Raw genomic sequence first — 17483 nt, 5'->3', positions numbered from 1 at the left:
CGGACGTGCTGGCATGGCAGGTGGATCCTGGTCTAAGACATGAGTCAGTTTCTCAGAACCCAGAATAATTCTGTAGTTCCTCAACCAATCCTTGAAATTGGGTCCAGTCAATCTGTGGGTGTCTAGTATTTTGGTCAAGGGGTTGGACACAGACATATTTTCTGTAGAGAGTCAAAAGTTTTTAGTTAGATTTTATAATTAGACTTAACCAATTTGTTTAGAGATTTTAGTTTTAAATAAATTAGGCTCCCACTATTTTCTCAGATCCCTACACTCCCTAGGTAGAGATGTGAAAATCTCCGTGATTAGTAATTTCTAGTGGGTGGTGCAGTCTCACCGACTGGCTCACCACCTCACCTAACAGTTATTGATGATGGGTTAACCGATGAGTGGACAACTCTTGTCCAATGATTCTCTAATCATGGTGTACCCAAAACTTGATCTCTAATTCATGAAGCTCACCGTGCCCGGAATATTGCTCCAATCCTTAGTTAAGTCAGACCCACCATTTGCACGAACTAGATTCCTGATTAGGTCCCTCACCGTATCCGGAATATTAAGCATAATCCATCCTCTAATCCATAGCATCCAATGCCTAATGGACATGGTTGCGTCTTCCCGGTGCAACTGAGCCACTGTAACCAGTCGAGAACAATTAACCCTAGGAAGGGCCCGCATATCCACAATGGTGGAAGACCTTAGACTTAATATTTTCTTAGGAAGATTTGATTTAGCTCTCATTAAACTTGACTTGACATAGTTATAACAATTATGACTAACCTAGTGGCATGGGTTAGCTCGAATTGTTAGCCACCTCTAATCGAAATTGGGTCGACACATATGGTCAGGTAAGTGAGACCGATAGAAGGGATATGCCATTAACTTGACAAGAATGCATTCGAGTCGAGTAGCTCCCAATTAAAAACCATTCGGTCGCATCTGCCCAACTTATGTTAGATACCAAATTGTCGAACCAAAACCAATTGGGTTAGCCTACAATCCAGGCTCTAACCACTGAGCCAAATTAGGTCTTAACTTGATCGAGTCACATATGAATGTGATTCGACCTTGATCTAGACTTAATCCTATTAGGCTGATCAATTATTAGCTTTCATGATCCCACCTAATCAACTTTTGATTCGATTGGATCAACCACTAGACCTAATTGAGCTACCCAAGCCCGAACCCAATTTTATGAAAATGACTTAGATCTGAAATTCTCAATTTTAGATCTAATTTAATTTCATAAGCTTAATTTGTTAATTAAGTCTTGGGTTCATAAACAAAACATGTAAAATAAATCCTAGGGTTTCAAGATCTAGGATTTTGCAGAAAAGTAAGTTTGATTTCTGATTAAGGATGAACGTACAGCACCCCTACACGCCATAAGAACATCCCATTGAATGGGAGGAGAGGATCTTAAACCCAATTTTTTTTTATGATCGGATAGCCATGAGGAATACCTTAATCAGAAATATTGATTTAACTACAAAACTAGTTAGATCTAAGTTACATATCACATATATAATTTCAGATCTAACTTATACATGCTTTGTATATATCTCATGTATTAAAATCTGATTTAATTAGCATGCTTTCAGATCTGATACATCATATATAACATCTAAAAAATAAGATTTTAATTGAACTATTCAATATAAAATTTATTCTAGACAGTTACTAGAATAATTCTACAATTAGTCTAGGCATGCAACAGATCAATCTTATGAATTAATTAAATTTTATTTTCTATTTTTGATCTAAATATAATATTTATAATATCAAAAAATCAAAAAATAAATTAGATCTAATTTATATTTTAATCATATTAAAATATAAAACTTCAAGACTATTCATAGTTTAAACTATTCCTAGTCTAGTCATGCATCTCATACAAGTTAGATCTACTTAGATTTAATTTTAAATTTTTTGATTTCAGATCCTATCATATTTGATGTGACATCTAAAATTCATCAATATCAGATAAATAAAAATAAAAATTAGATCTAAATTAGATCTGAAATAGAGCCATGAACCTGGCTCTGATACCAGTTGAAGGAAAAACTATCTTTTTCCTTGTAGGATCTTCCAGATCTAATGAGATCTGGTGCAGAATATTTTAAAAAAAAATTTATCCTATGATATTTTAAATCTAAGATCTATTAAATCTGATTTTTATTATCTAATATTTAATCTAAAATTAAATCTAAAACTTGAGGATTAGAGAAATACCTCTAGGGTAACTAGATTACCTTGTAGATGATCACAGCAATGCCTGAGATTCAAAAATAGCCACATAGTTGTCTAGCCTCTACCAGTATCCACTTGAGTAGGATCTAGATCATCTTCTCCTCATGAATCTCTGTTCCAAAAATCAGATCTGGATATGATCTAGAAGATCTTCAAAAGATCTTCTGAAGCTGGAGCGGCAGCTTCTCGACAAGTCCCTGCAGCCTTCTAATCAGGGAGGCACCACGCCTTGGACAAGCACCAGATAGATGTCCAACTCCTTGGACGTGAAGAGGGGAGAGAGAGGAGTAGAGGGGATGTGGAGAAATGGAGGAGAATCTCATTTTTGCTAGGTATTGAGCAGAATTTCTAAACCCTAGGCGTAGAAGGGTTTAAATAGACCCTGCTGCGCCATGCAGTGCCACATCATTCGACCAATCAAAAAGTTCTAATTAATTCTAAAAAAATTTTGATCGGTGGAGTGATATTATCTGATCATATCAGATAAAAGTCCCCTCAATTTCCCCCACTGTTGGCACCAACACTGGATAAGCATAGTGAGATTGGCGCCCAACAGTTTGAGTCGATCAAGGAATAGAGTCCACATCTCATGGAACTCTATCCTTATCCACTTGGGGTGCATGCGCAATCTGATCTTGGCACCCACTTTGAGGCCTAATTTAGTAGGTGGACACTCCACAAAAACTCTTCAATAATCTCTTGCCAAGTGGCCTTCAGTTTAAGATCCATAAGTCAACGTTTGACCGATGTCCTAAAACAGAAATGGCAGGTGACAGGAATTTAGCAAGTGCTTGTTTTAAATTTATCTCATGAATTAAGATAAGACTTTTCTGAGCTAGACTGGCTCTAGTCAGACTGAGAAAAATCCTCTCAAGATTCTCTAGGTGAGTCAAATCACATTTGGCTCAGTTGAGATGAAATAGTTTACACGAGGAGAAAGTTAGGCTCAATCGTGTGGTAGCATGATTTCCTTGAACCTAATTGGATCTAATCCAAATCAATCGAACTGGGCTAGCTCAATTGATGACATCTAGATCCTAACTCTTGTTTGTGTGATCCAGTTAGGTTCATTTTCGTATGGTAATGAGACATGTCGTGATCTCATCATCGACATCATCGAAACTCCTTTCGATGGATCAGAACTTTTCTGATTCAGACAATTAGAATGATCGATCATCAAGATCATTCTAATTGCTTCCAAAATTTATCATTGACACCTAGCAGTATATGGTGGCAACCCATTAGAAATGAAGATGAACCTCTCAGTGCAGCTACCTGTGTGATTGAGTTCCTCTATCATGAGTTTCGACTGAATTAAGGTTAAGGTGAACTCGTCAAACCCAATACTAGTCATATGAATTAATCGATCGATCCGAGTCTGATGTAAAATCTTAATGGAAAACTCTTTTTCATTATTTCAGTCTACCATGGCCATGGGCTTAAGGACTCGATCTTTCGATCATCATAGGACTACTCTTATCTACCGAGGTTGATAGATCCCATCTTGGTACGATTTGGTTCCTATAATGAATATGCTACAGCCAACATACACCTCAAGATTCTGAATGACTAGAAAATCGAGTTATGGTATAGTCAAACTATAACACACTCAAGGTGAACTGTCGATGTACCTCAGATCAAAAAACTAGACACACAGCTGCAGCATCGAGCCAGTCATCGACGAAAAGATAGACTTCTTTATGACTGCTCGAGGTGGTCACGCTCAGTACTCTCATTCTCAATGAATACTTGTACTCTCATTCCGGTGTCTCCACACCATAGACTCAAGATACATCTATCCTAAGAAAGCGATCGTACACCAACCTTCCGGATCGATCACCATCCTCGTGATGATCTTATGGTCAGGAGCTGTTTATGAGTTAGTTATGTAAATTCATACCTTAAATTTTCAACTCTTAAAAATATGAATTAATATTTTTACTAACTCAAAGGATGTATCATAGACATAATGTACACAATGTGATAGTAGAATAATCTTTTTATTTATTTATAGTCAAAATTATAAATTTGCCCTTAGATTTGTACAGGAATGTGTCAGCCAATTTGGCATCTAGGGCACACATCTAACACAAAATTTATATCATATATTTTCCTAAAGACAATATCTCAAGGTTTTCCACTCCTACAAAACACGCCATCCTCTAGATGAAGGAAATATGCGGTAGTGCTATGCATGCAATTTTAAATATTTTGTACAGCAGAAAGGAAAGATTAAATAATTTAATCTTAATTACATGCATAAGATCTAATCTAGACTACCATCCCATGATCTATGATATAAAAAATATACACTTTAGATCTAAAAATAAAAAACACACATCGATCTCATCGATGTTGAAATCCTAGATCTAACTATTAGATCTAACAATATGATCAAGACAAGTTAGAAATAATTACCAAACTAATTAGATCTTGATCTCCACTGGTTTAATGCTTGGAGAGAATGTTCCTCAGGTCGCTAGAGCCACATGAAGTCATTTGGCCTCTACAAGAAAATCTTTTTTTTTTGTTTTCATCTTATCTCTAATTCGAATCACATTCGAATTAGGCAAGAGATAGGATTATGTGTCATCAATTATTGCTGCCCACCCTTATTGGGTCTACTACTTTGATGCCAAAAAGGTCAAGCCAAATCCTATTTGGCATAAAGATAAGGGCATGGGTCCAAGTGTGGTGCAAGAAGATAAGGATAGAGTCTTAGTCGACTTAGACTCTTCATTTCTAATTCAATTCTAATCCAAATCAAATTTGTATTGAACCCACTGATAGAAATGAATCTAATCTAATTAGAAATCTAAATATCTCAATAAATTTTTAACCCAATTAAGAATTGACTGATTTCAAATCTTGATCGAATCAGGATCAAATTTTCCTTGTAATCAGGATTGATCATATCAAACCCAATCTGAGTCGAACTGAATTTAATTCAATTAGACTTGATCCAAAGCCCTTTACTCAATCAAATTGAATCAATTACTAATTAATTCTTCATTAATAGTAGAGTCCTAGTCTCAGTGGGACTCTCCTCCAGAGTCTCAGTCCCAGTAGGACTCCTCACCAGAGTCACAATCCAATTGGACTCTTCAGCCATCAGATCTGACCAAATCTTCTAATGCATGTGACTCCATAGGTTCGAACCTAAGCCGATAGCATAAGAATAACTTTCTATACCAATCAATATAATCATCTAGCAATGGTGACTCGACGATCGGATAGGTTGAAGTATTGTAAAGAAACATTCTAGAATCTATTGGCATATGGTTATCGTATAATTCATCCCTTTGACCCAAATGCTCAAGGTAACCTAGGGTTTAACTGTCAACCCTAACTAAGTCGATCACATTGTATTTCAACCTTTCAAATTCATCTCGTAGATTATCCTGACCAAGATTTTTTTTAAATTGAAATACACTAATGCATATCTTCTACTAATTCAAAGGGGTTAATTCCATCTTGACTCACCCACTGACTTAATAAGTACTTGACTGTACCTAGTATTCTTTCATCACTGAATTAGAAACTCAGATGGTCCGAAACTAAACTATAGTGAGTTGCTTACAAGTCACTGTGATGGTCTCAGGTCTGAGGGATACTTATACCCATATCCTTCACGAGCTACTCTTGATAGTAGGTGCTCGACACATGGTCACGTTCGATGCAAATGTACTCCTACATTCCATCTGCATGCCATAACAATATCTCCACACTCCTTGGTTAAGAGGATAACTAACTCATATGACACACAATGATCTATACTTGATATTGCTATCATCCTATTAATAGCATATTATTTGGTCACGAACACTTTTAAAGACTAAACGACAAATCCTCCTTTATCGATTAATTATAGTCTTAAGGACTTCATTACAACACAGGAGTTCAAAGATGGATAATTTGTAATAAAAATATTGAATAATTTTTATTAATAAAAAATTATATATAATTTACAAGGTGAGCACAATCGTCAACAGACTGACGATTGGCTTTGGGACATATTTTCCAATAACTCCCACTTGGACCAAAGTCAATTGGTATAGTATCATATACCCATCTTCGATTTGTGATCATCGAACTCCTTGATTCTGAGAGCTTTAGTAAATGGGTTGGCTAGATTTTTCTTTTCATCGATTTTTTGAAGGTCGATGTCACCTCGATCCACGATCTCTCGGATAAGGTGATAGCGCTGCAGAATATATTTGATGCACTGATGGGACCTTGGCTCCTTGGCTTGAGTAATGGCTTTAGTATTGTCGCAGTATAACAAGACAAGGCCATCAATAGAGGGTGCTACCCCGAGTTTGCCGATGAACTTTCGCAACCATACAGCTTCCTTTGCAGTATCGGATACCGCCATATACTCCGCTTCACAAACAGAGTCAGCCATAGTGTGCTGCTTGAAACTTTTTCAGCAGATTGCTCCACCATTCAGGATAAAAATATAACCTGACACGCTCTTACTATTATCATAGTCTAACTGAAAGCTGGAGTCAGTGAACCCCATAAGTTTCAAGTCATTTTCACCATGCATAAGCCACTGGTCCTTAGTATTTCTTAAATACTTAAGAATGGTCTTTACGACCTTCCAATGGTTCTCTCCTGGATCAAACTGGTATCTACTCTCTACTCTTAGTGAGTATACCACGTCTGGTCTCATACATGTCATGGCGTATATAATAGAATCCACTATCGAAGCATATAGAACTCTACTCATATGCTCTCTCTCTTGAGGAGTTGTCGGAAAATCCTTCTTTGAGAGAAAAATTTCACGACCTATCGAAAGATAGCCTTTCTTAGAATTCTCCATGCTGAACTGTTTCAGCATGGTATCTATGTATGTGGATTGAGAGAGCCCAAACAACCTCTTAGATCTCTCTGTAGATCTTTATTCCTAGGATGTAGGCTACTTCTCTCAGATCCTTCATGGAGAATTGTGATGACAGCCACACTTTTATTTCTTGTAATGCAGGGACATCATTTTTGATTAACAGAATGTTGTCCACATACAACACAAGAAATATAATTATTGAACCATTAGCCCACTTATATATGCAGGGTTCCTCTCCATTCAACTTCCAGATGCTTGCTTCAATCTATAAATAGATCTCTGAAGCTTGCACACTTTGAACTCATCTGTGGATTCACACCCTTCAGATTGTATCATATACACCTCTTCGTTCAGCTCTCTATTTAGGACAGCTGTCTTCATATCCATTTTTCAAACTTTATAGTCCAGATATGCTGCTATCGCAAGCATGATCTATTTAGACTTGAGTATTGTCATAGGAGAAAATATCTTGTCATAGTTAATATCATAATACTGATGATAACCCTTGAGAACCAAATGAGCTTTATAGGTCTCCACCTTCCCGTCTGCACCCCTCTTCCTTTTAAAGACCCACTTACACCCTATGGGTTTAACCCCTTCAGGTGGGTCAACCAATATCCATACATCATTGACCTTCATGGATTCTATTTCAGATTTCATGGCTTCAAGCCATTTATCAGAGTCGAACTTCTGTATTACATCCATATAGGTGATCGGATCCTCATCATTCTCATCAATTTCAACAGGATCTCCATCCTAGAATAAAAAATCTAAATATCTATCCGACTAACGTGGTACTCTACCGGATCGCCTTAAGGATATTGTGTATTGGGCTTCGAGTTTGATCTCATCAAATCTGGTTCAGATTCAATCATTGGTATTAGTTCTTCTACCTGTCGAACTTCATCAAGCTTGATTTTAGAGGTACTTATTCCTTCATTAAGGAACTCTTTTTTCAACAAATGTACCTTACTGCTGACAAATACCTTTTATTCAGCAAGCAGATAAAAATAATATCTCTTCATTTCTTTGGGGTATCCTATGAAATTATATTTACCAGATCTAGGACTGAGCTTGTTAGTTTGTAATCGTTTAACATAAGCCAGACACCCCCGGACCTTAAAGTAAGAGAGGTTCGGCCTACGTCCTGACTATATCTCTTATGGTGTCTTACTAACTGATTTGTTCGAAATATTATTGAGCACATGACAGACTATTTCAAGTACATATCCTCAAAAGAAGATCGATAGAGTTGCAAACCATATCACGGATCGAACTATGTCCAACAAGGTTCGATTCCTCCTTTTTGAGATGTCATTATGCTGTGATGTTTCTGAAGGGATCTATTGAGAGAGAATTCTATTCTCTCCTAGATATATCAGAAATTCATTGAAAAGATATTCACCCCCTCAATCAGACCAAAGAGTTTTAATACTTTTTTAATTTATTTTTCTACTTCATTATGGAACCGTTTGAACATTTCAAACGATTCATACTTGTGTTTCATCAGGTAGACATACCCATATCTAGATAGATCATCTGTGAATATAATAAAATAACTATACCCTCCTCTGACACATGTGCTCATGGATCCACATATATCAGTATGTATCAGACCCAGCACATCACTAGCTCGTTCACCTTTTTTAATAAAAGGTGATTTGGTCATCTTTCCACGCAAATAAGATTCACAGGTAGATAATGATTCATAATCATCTTCATCAAGAATTTCTTCTTGAGCTAACCTGTTCATCCTGTTCTTGTTAATATGACCTAGCCTACAATACCAAAGATAGGCATCCATGACATCATCTATTCTAGGGCGTTTATTAAAAATATACATTATATTAGGCCTAGATACAACATAGATACCATTGTTCAACTGTCCACACAAAATTGTAACATCATTCAAAATGATATCACAAAAATTTTTTTATTGATATTTCATAATTAAACTTGGCCAAAAGGCCTATAGAAATAACATTCAAAAGAAAACTAGAACAGTAATGACACTCATTGAGAACAATATAATGAGATTTGAATACAAGCTTGATGATTTCTAAAGCTAGAACTGGAACTAATCTTCTATCTCTAGCATTCAGGAATCTCTCGCCATCTCCAATCTCTTATTAATTTGAAGATCCTGCAATGAATTACAAATATGAATAGAACTTCTGGTATCCAATACCAAGATCATTGTATCAAAAAGAGAGAAGTTACAAGGTGTTATCATATAAGTACCTTATCCAGCAACTGATTGCTTCTTCTTCTTTGGCCTGTTCAGGTCAAGGAATGCTATATACTGAGGATAGTTTCTCTTCTAATGATTCTACTTCTTACAAAAGAAGCACTCTGTTTGACTTTGATCAGCCTTGAACTTGAATTTCTGAGACTGACTCCCAGCACTTGGCACCTTCTTATTCTTCTTCTTTTTTCCTTTCTTAAAGGGACGATGACTATCCGAAGAAGATCCTCCCAGTAAATTCACCGTCTCCTTGTGGAGCTGGTGATCCTTCTCAAAAGTTTGCAATAACCCCAACAGATCATGATAGTTGACTACAGGCTTCGTAATTCTGAAATAACTGAGAAACGATAGGTAGGACTTGGGCAGGGAGTTTAAGATCGCATCCTTTCCCAACTGCTTGTGTAAGAAAAAGCTAAGCTTGCTCAGTTTCTCAATCTATTCGATCATGTACAATATATGATCGATGACAGATGCACCCTCCCTCATCCAAGCATTGAAAATGGGACAACTAGTCTTGTACCGCTCAACATCATCGGGAGTGTCAAAGGATTCTCTCAACACTTGGATCATTTTCTCTGGCCAAGCCTCTTCAAATTTTTGGTTGAACTCATCATTCATGGAGGCCCGTATAATGCAACGAACCATGGTGCGATCATTGAGCCATTTCAAATAAGTATCTCAGATCGTGCCTCGGATGTTGGGAGCAGGCTCCTCAGGTGCCGGATTTGTAATCACATATATGATCCGCTCATGCTCCAGGACTATCTTGAGCTTTCGATATCAATTATCAAAATTTGGTTCGATTAATTTTTCACTATCCAATAGTGATCGGAGTGACAAGTTTGAGGTCATATCTACACACACAAGGAAAAATTAAAACCTAATCAATATATGAATTTATTAATCTTAAAGACTGGGACTTTAGTCTAAAGATCCTCTCATTATTTTATAGGATTTGGTAGCCTCTACCTCTAATTCGAAGAATTATCTTAATTTCTTAGTGGGTACTAGAATCCACACAGACTGCATATAGGTCCGAAGATGGCTTGATCAACCCATATGCACCTATGAATAAGTTCATAACCAATTATTTCTTCAAACAACTTCTAATAATTAACTTAGCTCTAAATTTTATTTCGGTAGGTGATGGACCTCCATTGAAAGTTTTGATTAGATCAAACCATTAACATGAACCTTCTCAGTGTTTCTAACTAAAGAATGATCAGGTCTAAGGATGGCTCGATCAACCCAACCATTCATCAGATAGTACAATAGAGTCATCATATGATGAATGATAATTTTATTATTTAGAGAGAACACTAGACGGATGGTGCTTGTAATGTCAATCAGAAATAATAGACCTATTACTATTCACCTTAATGGGAGGCTATGATCTAGTTATCACCATAATCAACTCATTTTAGGGACCTAATAATTTAAAAAATTTAATCAATTTTGAGAAAAGAGAAGAAGAGAACCATCAGTAGACCACAATCCTCTCACCGACTTCACCAAGTCACTGAATCAGGTTAGGGTCATGTTGATTGAACTGACACCTAGATCAGTCACACTGATCAACCTTAATAGCATGGGCTAACTCAAATCATTTAGTGATCTAATCAAAATATAATTCACCAAATTGGTCAGTTAAGTGAGATCGGTGGGAGGATCTGCTAAGCTTGCCTTAGACACCATCGAAATGATTAGGTAAGCTGCTTCCAATTAAAAATCACTGGTCGAAATGCCAAACTTACCTGAGATACCAATTGGTTAATTAATTTTGATTTGACCAACCTAATGATTCGTGTTTAACCACTGAGCCACAATCAAGGTCCATTTGGTCTGATCAAAGATATGGACTTGACCATCTATTGAAAGGAATATACCCTATAAGCCAATCAAAATGTGTAATTTGATGGATATTCTTTTGTCTCCCGACAACTCATGTACTGATGTTTTAAATAAATAAAGGCATTTAGTTCATCATATACTGTGTCTTATTTTTTGATTATGATGAACCCCATAAATTAGGGATATGGTTTTAGGGTTATGATGCGATCATACTAGTAAGACCTAAACTCTTAAAACCTTAATTTTAAATATTCCTAGTCGATGGAACATTGAGTAGGGGATCAATATTTTTGATAAGTCTGGTACATCCTGTGTATGCTCGGTGGAGAGGGTAATTAATTTCACAATTACTTGTGTATGACACTAATATAAGGATGTAAGTGCTCATTAAAGAATAAGTTCACTGAATTGATCCAATTAAAAGAACATCTGATGGAGTCTTATCTACATGTCAACAGATGTTTCTCATAGTGGGAATTATGCATGAAAATCTTTTGATCTGAGACTGCCATAGAACCTTGTAAGCATGAATCCATATTTTGGATCATACTCATTCATGATTTAATCATGTACGGGGTGTTCTAGATATGATGGATTGCTTATGAAGGTTGTGAGTAGGTCAATATGGAAACGATCACTCCTAGTAAGAGGAGATCGCTTCCTATCTGCTTCGATCGAATAATGATTCGGAAGACTTTGATCAGAGCATTATAAAAAATTAGAAATAATTTCTAATATTTTATAAATTGAATCATTATTATCTGATCGAGAGAAATATGAATATAAAATTAGGTTTGATATTTTTCCATACCCAAACTTATATTCAGGATGCAGGATGATCATAAGATCAAGTTGCACGATAATTTTCCACTGAAGGGTATTTTTAGTATTTTTATTAAAATTTTATATCTTCTAAGTAGACATGATACATTGCTAGACGTCAATCATATCTTGTGAGTTTGATCAAATTAAAGAGTTTAATTCGATCATTAATTAGAAGCTGTTCTGATTGATCGAAACGAGTCAGCTTGATTTGACCTAAAACGGCTCGATTGTGTTCTAACCAAATTAGGTTAAATTGCACCCGGACTCACTGCTAGCTAGATGTGGAACCCAATAGGTCAACACAAAAGAGAATTGATCATGGTTTTAATTTGATTAAACCATGTTTGCAAGTTGAACATGCTAGCACATATTGCAAACCCTAGCATCTAGATTTGAATCGTATTCGAATCAAGTTCTGATTTGGGCTAATTTAGAACCAATTTGAGCCAAATTGGATTTGGTCTTGAAATAGGTTTGAAGTATTCTGATTGGGCTTGCTGTTGGGTGCCAAAAACCAGGGAACCACATGCTTAAGAATTTTCTTTCTTGGCGTGTGGATTTAAACCCATGTGCATGTGCCACATGGCGCATGGAGGGAGTTGGCACCCCTTAACTTGGTCTTATCTATTTTTTCTTTGTCGTTTTTATTCTACGAAAGGTTTTTAGAAATATTAAGAGGCATCTAAGAGTCCTTCTGAGTATTAAACTCTTCATAAAAAAATTAGGAGAAGAGATAAGGATTTAAATCCATGCGCATGTGCCACATGGCGCATGGAGGGAGTTGGCGCCCCTTAACTTGGTCTTATCTATTTTTTTCTCCATGGCTTTTATTCTACGAAAGGTTTTCAAAAATCTTAGGAGGTGCCTAAGAGTCCTTCTGAGTATTAAACTCCTCGTAGAATAGTTAGGAAAAGAGATAAGGATGAAGCCATGCGCCACCTTTTGGAAGCGCCCCTTGGACCAAGTCAAATCTCAAAGCTGTTTTGAATTGTTCCACGCCCCTTATCTCTTGCACCCTTCCTGCAGTTGGCACCCTCTATCTTGGCCATTGGATGGGCTTCTTTCCAGATCCAAAGGCATGGGTTGATGGCGCCAAGAAGAGAAGCATTGTGACTTCTTACGTGAACACTGTAAGTTAAGATCGAAGAGTCCTTCTGAAATAAGGCGCCTCTTCAACCCAACTTTGATGTCCACATGGTTTTTTCTCATCAAATGGGGTATGAGAAATTAAGAGGAGGCATGAGATGAGGTGTGAGAGGGCGTGAGATGTTTGGTTTGCACCCCTACGTGCAATATAAATAGGGGTGCATGCCAAGGAGTCATCACTCATTCCAAACTCTTCCTTCTTTCTTACAATAGGCTCATCTTGTCCAATTCTCTTTATTCTTCTTCTCTAGCCTAGACAAGGTTCTGATAAAGGACAAGAAGTCTTTCAAAAGGCTTAGAGAATTGGAATAAAAATTAAAGTGACAAGGAGCAAGAAAGGAGGCAAGAAAAGGTCCAACAGTGTGACAGCAAAGCCAAGAAAGGAGATTCTGCCCAAATTGCATTTGAATTCTGATAAATTAGAATTTAATTATAGAGAATATTTAAATAGGTGCTAGTGGGTTGATCGAATCCCCGTGTGGATCAATGTTGGAGGATGAACACGTGGGCACCTGGTGGAAATCCTAACGGACTGCTGCCGGCGACCGAGCACAAATTAGGGTCTAGCGATAAGAGGTATGTTTCTATAACTTATATTATGATATTAATGCATATTATATGGTTTAAATTCTGATAAGGTGATCTTGGAGTTAGGTTCCACCTTGACACCAAACCCTATAGTGGTATCAGAGCCACCTTGTTAGAATTAAATCATATGATGATATGTTAATGATTTAATGATAATATTATAAATATGATATGATCATAATTTATAATTTTTATATGATATTAATATGATGAGATCATATTCATTATTTTATAATTAAATTATGATGTATATAATTATAGAATGTTGCTCTGTCATATTGAATTGTGTTCACTATGATGCTAATTTTTTTTATTCATATATTTAGTATGATATAGAAATTAAATGTGCATTGAGATGTGAAAACCCCTCTGTAAAATGATATTAAGTTGTAGTGTAATTAACCAATAGCAGAACCAGTCCAAATGTCTAATTGATCAATCGGAGTCTAGGAAAGTTGTTCATGATTGGTAAAGAGAACGTGGTTTCTAATTGGTTCTGTTGTCTGACCTGGCCAATTTATTGGTGTCTAAGGAAAACAACGGGGGGACCCCCACCTCTCTCCCACTTACCTGGCTGATTAGAATAATTTAATTCTTGGCTGGGATGCTTGGTGTTATATTCACTACATTATGGCCTTTCTTCATGCTAGGACATTATTATGTCACGAACCATATTAGGTTTGTTGTGTAACCACAAGACCAATTATGAAAACTGACATAATATTGTTCTGGCGCATCGAGATGCTTACAGTATTTTTAAGTATAATACTTTGTTGTGTAACCACAAGAGCATTTATATTCTATTTTGACTATATTGAAATGAAGGGTCCTACTTAACTAAAACATTATGGTTTGTAGTGTAAACACAAGGCTATTAATGTTTTAGAGGCTAGGGTTTTTATTGAGAATTGCATGAGATGCAATTGGAAAGAATTTTCTACCTTTAAACTTATAAAAGGTTTATTGTGCAACCACAAGATCTTTTATAAGAAATTAGGATCTCAATCCCATTAAGAAAATCAATCAGGATTTTCTCGAACATCATACTAAAGGGTTATGATGTCTGATAAAATAGTGGAAGAAACAATAAAATTAAAGTCCTAATTTAATTGTGCATATCATCTTGAGTTGTTTGCTTATGTAATGTTCTTTATTATGTAGATTAATGGCTTCTTCACTTTCACTTCACTCCATTTTGGATACAAATAAATTGACTGGTACCAACTATGTGGATTGGTTGAAAAATCTTAAAATAGTACTTAGTCAAGAGAAGCTTTCTTACATCCTCGATACCCCTGACATTGAGCCAGTTGGGGAGGATGCCATAGAGGAAGAAAAAGCCACATATAGGATGTGGCAAATGATTCTTTAACTGTCAAGTGTATCATACTTGCCTCTATGACAAATGAGTTGCAGAGGTAGCATGATAGCATGGACACTCATTCCATATTACTCAATTTAAAAGAGCTTTATGGGGAACAGAGTAGGACTGCTAGATATGAGATATCTAAGCAGTTATTTCATACTAGAATGGCAGAGGAGTCATCCATATAAAATCATGTTTTGATGGTTATTGACCTGATCACTCGATTAGGTCAATTAGGTTTTGTCATGGATGGGGAGTTGAGTCAGGATCTAATCCTGCAATCACTCCCAGAATTATTTTTTCAGTTTATCATGAACTATCACATGAACAAATTGAATTCTTCCTTGCCTGAGCTGTTAAATATGCTCAAGACAGCAGAGAGCCATATCAAGAAGGATAAGGCTCCTCTTCTTCTTATGGATGGGATCTCCAAGAAGAAGGCAGGCAAAAAGGGTTCTAAAAGGAGGCTAAAACCTAAAGCTGGTATAAATAAGAGGAAGAAAGGAAAGAAAACTTCCGGACAGTCAACCTACTTTCACTGCGGCAAGGTAGGTCATTGGAAAAGGAATTGCAAGGTTTACCTTGCAACAATGAAGACTGGTGCAAAAAATGCACCGAAAGGTATGTATGAGATACATACAATATTATCATTGAATTCTTCCATTTCAAACTCTTGGGTATTGGATACTGCCTGTGGTTTTCATATCTGCAAATCATTGCAGGGACTACAAAAAATTAGAAGTTTAAGGAAGGGAGACTTCGAGCTCTACAGTGCTGGAGGAGAGTCCATCCAAGCAGAAGTTGTAGGGACAAATATCTTGAAGTTTCTTTCTAGGAAGATCTTAGAGCTAACAAATTGTTATTACATGCCTAAGATCATTAGAAATATTGTATCTGTACCCTTGTTGATAAAACAAGGATATCAAATATTTGTAACGAGCAATGGTTGCTCGATTAATTTTTCTAATGAAATAATTTATCATGGCATTTTTGATAATGGTTTGTTGACTCTATGCTTGAATGATAATATTTTTCATGTTGATGAAAATAGTAAACGTAAGAGAGATAATGTAAATAATACCTTACTTTGGCATTGTCGACTTGGTCATATTAGTGAGACTAGGATTAACAAGTTGTACAAAGAAAAGTTCTTTGATCCTTATGATTGTGAATCATTAGGAACTTGTGAATCATGTCTCATGGGTAAAATGACCAAGACTTCATTTAGTGGACATGGAGATAGGACAAACGAGTTGTTAGGACTTGAACACATAGATGTATGTGGCCCTATGACAACCCAGGCTAGAGGTGGATACTCTTATTTTATTATATTTACAGATGATTTATCTAGGTTTGGATATGTGTATTTTATGAAACATAAATCCGAAGCCTTTGATAAATTCAAAGAGTATCAAAGTATGATCGAAAAATAAACTGAAAAAAGTATAAAAATTCTTCGATCTGATCGAGGAGGAAAATACTTATCAAATAAATTTTTAGACCATCTTAAGGTAAAGAGAATTATCTCTGAATGGACACCTCCTTATACGCCATAATTAAATGGTGTAGCCGAAAGGAGGAACCGTACCTTATTAGATATGGTGCGATCCATGATGTGCTTCACTGAGTTGCCTATTTTCTTCTGGGGTCATGCTTTAGAGACCGCAATAATTATCTTGAATAGAGTACCTTTTAAATCTGTATCTAGCACTCCATATGAGATATGGAGAGGTAAAAAATCCAATCTTAAATATTTTAAGATATGGGGATGTTCAGCATATGTCAAAAGAAATTTTGGACATAAGCTAGATGCTAGAGCAGATAAATATTTGTTTGTTGGATATCCTAAAAATAGTATAGGATATCTATTCTACCATCCTACTGAACAAAAATTATTTGTATGTAGGCATGCCACTTTCATGGAGAAAGAATTTATCCTAAAAAAAGGCAGTGGGAGAAATATTAAAATTAATGAAGTTCAAGAAAAATAAATAGATATTTCTCAACCAAATATCCATATAAATAAGGAAGAATCAGAACACATAACTCCTATCCGTATGTCAGATAGGGTACGACATGTACCTATAAGGTATGGGTTCATTATTGAGAATAATGAAGTCCAAGTCATTGAGAATGACAAACCTTTGACCTATACGGAAGCTGTCATGAGTAAGGACTCGACAAATGGCAGGATGCCATGAAATTCGAGATGGACTCCATGTACACCAACAAAGTATGGACTTTGGTTGATGCACCAGAAGGGGTAAATTCTATTGGGTGCAAATGGGTCTATAAGAAAAATATTGGAGCAGATGGTCAAATAGAAACCTATAAAGCTAGATTGGTAGCTAAAGATTTCAGGCAAA

Source organism: Elaeis guineensis, chromosome 13, assembly GCF_000442705.2.
Source record: "Elaeis guineensis isolate ETL-2024a chromosome 13, EG11, whole genome shotgun sequence".
In the NCBI taxonomy this organism is placed as follows: domain Eukaryota; kingdom Viridiplantae; phylum Streptophyta; class Magnoliopsida; order Arecales; family Arecaceae; genus Elaeis; species Elaeis guineensis.
Note: the sequence above shows the minus strand (reverse complement) of the source record.